The sequence below is a fragment of the Amia ocellicauda genome, chromosome 17 (genome assembly GCF_036373705.1).
Source record: "Amia ocellicauda isolate fAmiCal2 chromosome 17, fAmiCal2.hap1, whole genome shotgun sequence".
NCBI lineage: Eukaryota > Metazoa > Chordata > Actinopteri > Amiiformes > Amiidae > Amia > Amia ocellicauda.
The window spans coordinates 19,485,456-19,492,737 of record NC_089866.1 but is presented as its reverse complement, the minus strand read 5'-3'; the positions used below and the strand labels follow the sequence as shown (position 1 = coordinate 19,492,737).

Genomic DNA, 7,282 nt, shown 5'->3' with positions numbered 1-7,282 from the left:
ACGGTACATGGCCCCGTCCATCGTCCCTTTGATGCGGTGCAGTTGTCCTGTCCCCTTAGCAGAAAAACACCCCCAAAGCATAATGTTTCCACCTCCATGTTTGACGGTGGGGATGGTGTTCTTGGGGTCATTCCTCCTCCTCCAAACACAGCGAGTTGAGTTGATGCCAAAGAGCTCGATTTTGGTCTCATCTGACCACAACACTTTCACCCAGTTCTCCTCTGAATCATTCAGATGCTCATTGGCAAACTTCAGACGGGCCTGTACATGTGCTTTCTTGAGGAGGGGGACCTTGCGGGCGCTGCAGGATTTCAGTCCTTCACGGCGTAGTGTTACCAATTGTTTTCTTGGTGACTATGGTCCCAGCTGCCTTGAGATCATTAACAAGATCCTCCTGTGTAGTTCTGGGCTGATTCCTCACCGTTCTCATGATCATTGAAACTCCACGAGGTGAGATCTTGCATGGAGCCCCAGACCGAGGGAGACTGACAGTTATTTTGTGTTTCTTCCATTTGCGAATAATCACACCAACTGTTGTCACCTTCTCACCAAGCTGCTTGGCGATGGTCTTGTAGCCCATTCCAGCCTTGTGTAGGTCTACAGTCTTGTCCCAGACATCCTTGGACAGCTCTTTGGTCTTGGCCATGGTGGAGAGTTTGGAATCTGATTGATTGATTGCTTCTGTGGACAGGTGTCTTTTATACAGGTAACGAGCTGAGATTAGGAGCACTCCCTTTAAGAGAGTGCTCCGAATCTCAGCTTGTTACCTGTATAAAAGACACCTGGGAGCCAGAAATCTTGCTGATTGATAGGGGATCAAATACTTATTTCCCTCATTAACATGCAAATCAATTTATAACTTTTTTGAAATGCAAAGCTCAAACCTGCTATCTGACTTCAGATTTGTAATGAACATCATAAGTTTACTGCTAACATAGTCCAAGCACCTTAATCTTGACCTCTGACCTCACCTCACCAAGGTCAATCAGTGCTTATAATTGTTTATATTGCCCTAAAGAGTGTTCATAGGCTACTGAATGCTATAGAACTCAGATAGGAACTCATATGAGGTCTGTTAAAAAATGTCCTCCATTGTGACCTTTGACCTTTCCTTAAGGTCAAAGTGAGAACTGGCTCATAACTCCTTACAGAGTGCAGTTAGGCTCATACTTACAATGGAACACATATAGGAACCCGTGTATTTGAAAATGCCCTTTCTGCTGACCTTTGAACTTCCTGTCCACAAAAAACAATTTTGCAGATGCTGGCTTTCATCAGCAATTGTGTACCTGGCATGGGCGCGATTTTGTCCAATAATACTTCTGCTCCTGGGAATGGTAACGTCACAGAGTCTGATTTGCAAGGTGAGGAGAAAGAATTCAGATTCCTCAGGCGATCCAATCCACATGCAGGTCTCCCCTCCTCATCAGTCTAAACCAACATCAGTGCAGTGAGTCATGTGACCACAAGAAGGCACTCTCACACTCTCATGACTGGCCCAACCATCCATTCATGAAGGAAAATTTATGAAAAACACAAGCCTGCTGCTATCTGGTCATTACTGCCACCTTGAGAGCCTGCTGTTCATATTTCACAAACCCACTGCACTGCACAGCACAGTGCATGAGGGTACAGGGGTATTAGTCTGAAGAGTTATCAGAAAAAATGTATTAAATGATCTCCACATTTAAAATAAAGCAATTTGGTGGCGGGGGTAGTGATGCATCTGGAAGCAGACCGACAACATTATGATTTCCATTATGCTGGGGACGAGATTCTGGTCAGTGTTGTACAGCTGTGCATGTGGATGAGTGTATTAATGTGTCACACTGTGCCAATGTTTTGCTACAGCTGTTGTTGTTTATGATATTGGTTTCAAATATTTGTAGAAAGAAAAAAAAATGCCCTCATTGCGATGCTTAAAAATCCTTCAGTCAATCAGTATAGATCCGCCTGGATACTATAGATCCGTATGGAGGTGTTAAAAGGGAATACACGTGAAAGCCTGTTTGAATCTCTAATGGTGTGTTCTTGATGGAGAACGTTGTGGCTGTGGCTTTAATGGGCCACACAAAGAGTACAGGAAACATTCAAATTCAAAGTCAGACACTTCAGGAGTGTATTACAGAGGAAGTACCAGCCTCCCTCAGTCCACAGACACATCGCAGACATGGAGGGTCTTGGCAGAGCTGCGGTGTGGCCCCTGCTCTCCCTCCTCACTCTGGGGACACATGGCCAGTCAGGTAAGGGAAGGAGATGCCCAGCAATCAAAGGGGGATTGGCTGGACTAATAATTTAACAATATTTTTTTGAATGTAAGATTATATATTTTCTTAAAGCAGTAGTAGTAGTAATTTACATAACACATATATATTTTCTCAATCAATGCCACATAGCAACTTTTGACAACAGTTTCCTACATAGATCTGATGACAGTTAATGCAAAGATAGATGATCTAGACTGAGATTTTGTTCAGTGTCTTATCGATTTGATGAGATGCTTGATGCCCCTTTCAAAGCTTAGATTTAAGTGCAGCTGTGTTACTGGGCTACTGGTTTCTTTATTTCTGAACAGAAAGAGGAAGCTGCGGGAAACACAGGACCAGAGGTTTTAGGTAATGTGCAGATGTGCTTTCGAAAAATGTGGACAGAGGAAGAAGGATTGAGAAAGAAAGATTGATTGTTCTTACTTAGCGATAAATAATCCACAGACAGAATGCTGTGCAAAACGGCAATTTGATTGAAGACAATTATTATTGAGTACAAAACGACAAAATCTCCAAAGAGAGAGAGGGAGGAAGATATATGATGCAATGAGAAGGAAGAGAGGCAGGAAGGGGCAGTTACACCACAGAGTGCAGGAAATAAATTGATGGAAAGGTTTAAAAAGCAGTGGCAGCGCAGCAATGATGTTTAACCTCCTCACTGCACCTCCACAGGGCCAGTCAAGTACACTGCAACTGTGGGAGGACAGGTTTACCTGGACTGCGGCACCTCAGGGTATACTGGACCGTCACTAGGGGTGGTCGTCAATACCATGTGACCAGAGAAGTGGATGGAGCTGTACTTAAAAAAAATTAATGATCCACAGAACAGATTCACAGTGCTCAGAAATGACTCCCTTCTGATCAGGGCTGTACAGCCTGGCGACGCCGGACGGTTCTTCTGTAACCAGAGACACGTGGCCGATTTAGAGGTGGTGAGAGGTGAGTGGCTGGACCAATATCTCAATAATGGCACATATTTTGTAAAGGGTTTGGGTTAATAAAAAACTAAATGAATAAAATAGTTCTTGTATAATAACTGAAAGTGTTGAGCTCCAGTGACGACACTTAGTACAACTGACACAACCTGTCTTTGATCTTAGATATTGCGGTAAAACAAATATGCACATCTGAAGGTCATGGGTGTCAGGGAATAAGGTTAAGGGGATTGAGGTAGAAGGGGTATAGGACTGGACTCAAACTGAGATATCATCTTTCGCCTGTAGATAAAGCGGGGGATGAATCTTCTGGAGGGACCGCTGGAGGAAGGAGGACAACTGGTAAGAATTGCCCTTTTCCGTGCTTTCTCAGACCTGTGCAATAGCACATAAGAACATAAGAAAGTGTTCAATCGAGAGGAGGCCATTCGCCCCATTGTGCTCCTTTTGGTGTCCATTAATAACTAAGTGATCCAAGGATCCTATAAACTGCCTGTAATCTGTCTGTAACTCTTTACTTTCCTGGGGTGGGACACAACGTCAGACACAGTGGCTCTTGATAAAATGTACAGGTTTATTTCATTTTCTTGTGGTATTTAGATGCACTTCTGTCATACCCAGCACTCCGCAAGGCCGCCAGCAATTGTGTGAACACTTTTATTAAATAGTTTTGTTCCATTTATCTGTCACTGGGTATTTTCATTTGCCCACAGCATGGCCAATTCCCAGATTCATGCCGACACCACAGCGCTTGCTATTTTTATTTACAGTCGATGCGTGACCCTTGCCCCTTGATGTTTGTTCTTGCATAAACCTGTTTCTTTCACATGAACTTGTTTCAACTCAAAGTGAGCACTTCGTCCCGGGTTGGCAGTCTCAGCCCTGGTCTCTATCAGGGGTGAGTTCACCCCGGCTTCAGAGTTTTATCTCGGGTTGAAAATGACAATATGAACGAGCTTTATTTTCAACTCTAGTTTGAAAGCTGCTTTTTTCTACCCCACATGTCCTTTAGGTCCAAGCTTCCTCACAGTCTACACCTCCTTCATAGCCTGTGGCCTGATTGCAATGATCTCTGCGGTGATTGTGACTGAGATAAAGAGCAGACAGAGGGGAGAGCCAGTGGAGCTGCCACAGGGACACAGTCATCAGACATCATAGTTCATCTCCTCCTGATGCGAAACTACCTTGATATTCATTGACCATCTACACCTGCTCATTATTATTATTTCTTTCTTAGCAGACTTAGTTTTCACAAGTGTAGCCCATGGGTGGTGTGTGTTTGAGACAGCACCCCCTACGGGATCCCGATCCCGACCCGATGCCATCCTTTATTATCCCAATTGGGAAACTCTCAATACTATGGTGTATGCGCAGCAAGTCCCTTCAAATAAATGAAGTAATCCAAAATGCAGTTTAATGTGTTTTTATTACAGTAAAACTAAAAGTATAAGTGAAGTACATGACAAGAACTAATAACACACGTTTGTGCTGTAATTAGTCCGTGGTGAAAAAGCTGTCATCTGCAGTTCAGCTGTGACCTGCCCTTTATCTGTACAATACAAAAGTACTTAAGTAGAATTCATGATGATAATAATAACAGTAACAGTAAAATAATAAAACAGAAAGTGACTGTCCAGAGGTGATTTAAAAAGAGGAAGTTTAGAGACTCAGTCCACAGATACATCGTAGGCATGGAGGGTCTCGGCAGAGCTGCGGTGTGCCTGGAAACACAGAGTTTTCACCCTTTGAAATAAAAAATGAGCCTTAGTGGAAAGAGGCTCATAGACCGTGAGCTGTAGCAGTGTTATCGACTTTCCCCAAAATGCTGATTCCAAGGAAGCAGGTGGGGAGTCGTATATTTCTGAATTATTTAGCACTTCACTGACAGGGTGATGAAATCTGACACTGAAACATGGCAGCTTGAAGTCCTTTGGTTTCCACTGACAGAGTGATCTGCACATTGCCTCATGACTTGTCACTTTTCATCTCTGATGATTGGCTCTTCAAGAAAACAACTTCCTTTAGGATTTCTGTTGGGAAGAATTAAACATTAAACAAACATTGAGCAGTCTGGCTCAGTGAAACAGTTTTGTTCTTGTTTAGTCTTTGATAAAGATCAAATGTTTTGTTTTTGCTTTTTTATATAAATACAATAGTGTTGAGCAATATTCTGTTTTGCAATCCACTTCCTTTCAAAACCACATTGTTGGAAAGGCTGTTTCAGGGTATTTATGTAGTTTTAAATCCGCCTTCGCAACACCTAATTAACCCACAAGATGGCGAAATTGAGTTTTGCACAACATGAGCAATGTGACAGTATATACAGCTCTGGAAAAAATGAAGAGACCACTCCAAGTTCAGAAATCAATGTTAAGTGTTCTCTTAATTTTTTCCAGAGCTGTATATATACATAACCCCACCAATTGCTCTCTCTCTCTCTATATAGGTAATGTAATGATGTCATATTTTTGACGTTGAAGATGATGGATGCATGGTATACATTTTGGGAAAGCATGGGTAAATTGAGCAAAATTTAGTTTTGCACACCATGTACAGTACACACACACACACACACACACACACACACACACAGACATCTAGCTATCTATGTATCTATTTATATATATAGTTGATGAAATGATGTAATACTGTTGACATTGAAGATGATGGATGCATGGTATAAACACAGGGAAAGCATGGGTATAGTGTGATATTAAAAAGCTTTCATAAGGGGCACTTTCAAATCCAAATTAATTATTCTGTCATTGCTAAATTTCTCTTTCAATACAATTCAAACAATACTTTTACTTGAATTTATCTGAATTACTCTTCTGTTTTGAAACAACTGTTCAGGAAAATCCTGAACTGGAAAACAACTGCAGTGTTTCTGATAACAGAAGCATTAATGTGCCACAGAAATGACAGTGTGCCAATAACAGCTGATCCTCTGGAATGTAAAAATGTGTTTTGGAAATCTGCTTGAGACAAAGACTTGCCATGCAAACAAACTGTATTGGATTTGCATTGAAGGGAAATTGGCTTTTCTTTAAAAAGAAATAAAAAGATTAGATAAACTGTTTAATGACCTTATTTTAACCTTTGCCATCAACTACACTTGAAAACAATCACAATTAGATAATTAAACACACACAAGAAGAAACGTAGTTCTGGAAAGTACATTACACAAATCAGTTAAACAATAAGTTATTCAGCTCTGTGCTTGTTCAATTTCAATGTCCACCATTCCATGTAATTACCTGCTGAAATATTTATACAATTTTGAAACATTGCCAAGATTTCAGACCTTGGCATCAGTGTATTCATTGGATTTGTTCAGTGCCAGCCTGCCTCTTGATGCCAGTCACTGTGGTGCCAAGTCATGGTTAGTTTTTTCCCATGTAGGTACATAGTTTTCTGAAGTCGGGCATCTTGTCAGTTAAAAGTCAGCAAACAGCTATAAACACCAGCCTGAACATGAGCATGAAAGTGGTAGTGTTACAAAGTGGCTTTCTGCTTCTTTTGCAAATATGACAAAGGTGTTTCACCGCTGTCACCATCTTTAACTGATTGTTTTTGTTGTTGTTTTTTAACTCACTTTTAATATGATTAAATCTTTATATATATTTTTATGGCTGCAGAGTGACCTGCAAGCCTGAAAGGAAACAAGAGGATGTTTTAGTTTATTTTGTTTGTTTGCAGCTTTAAAAAAAGACCTGAAAAGGAAGAAAACTCCTTACAGTATATTTACACTGTTCAGCATTATAAAGGCATTACTTTGTTATAATTTCGGCAACATAAGGAACTGGTATCACTCTTCCTCCACACACTATTTTTAATGGCATTTCCATAGTCAAGTCTTTCAAGTTGCTCCTCAGCGCTCACTTCTCTGAATCACTGCCTTTTCCAAAATAGCTGCCACAGACTTTAAATAGTTGTTTTCTGACAGCTGGTTTTGCTTAATTCTCCATTAACATTGTCAGTGCAGCACAATGTCTGCAGTACCACAGGACGTGCTCAGTGGATTAGGCCAAGCATGCCGAAGTCTACTGGTTGTCTCCTGATGAATAAGTAGATCACTCT

At 41.2% G+C, this 7,282-nt stretch overlaps 1 long non-coding RNA gene across 2 annotated transcripts; it reads left to right on the top strand.

Annotated features, from left to right (window-relative positions):
* The first annotated feature begins 2,176 nt into the window (after window positions 1-2,176).
* On the top strand, window positions 2,177-4,609 carry LOC136712508 (uncharacterized). Of its 2 annotated transcripts, XR_010804839.1 has the most exons (4): window positions 2,177-2,243; window positions 2,940-3,206; window positions 3,491-3,544; window positions 4,215-4,609. It is a non-coding gene; the product is annotated as an uncharacterized LOC136712508 (long non-coding RNA). The 2 variants fall into 2 exon arrangements; XR_010804838.1 differs by lacking the exon at window positions 2,177-2,243 and having other exon boundaries at window positions 2,753-3,206.
* Window positions 4,610-7,282: the final 2,673 nt, after the last annotated feature.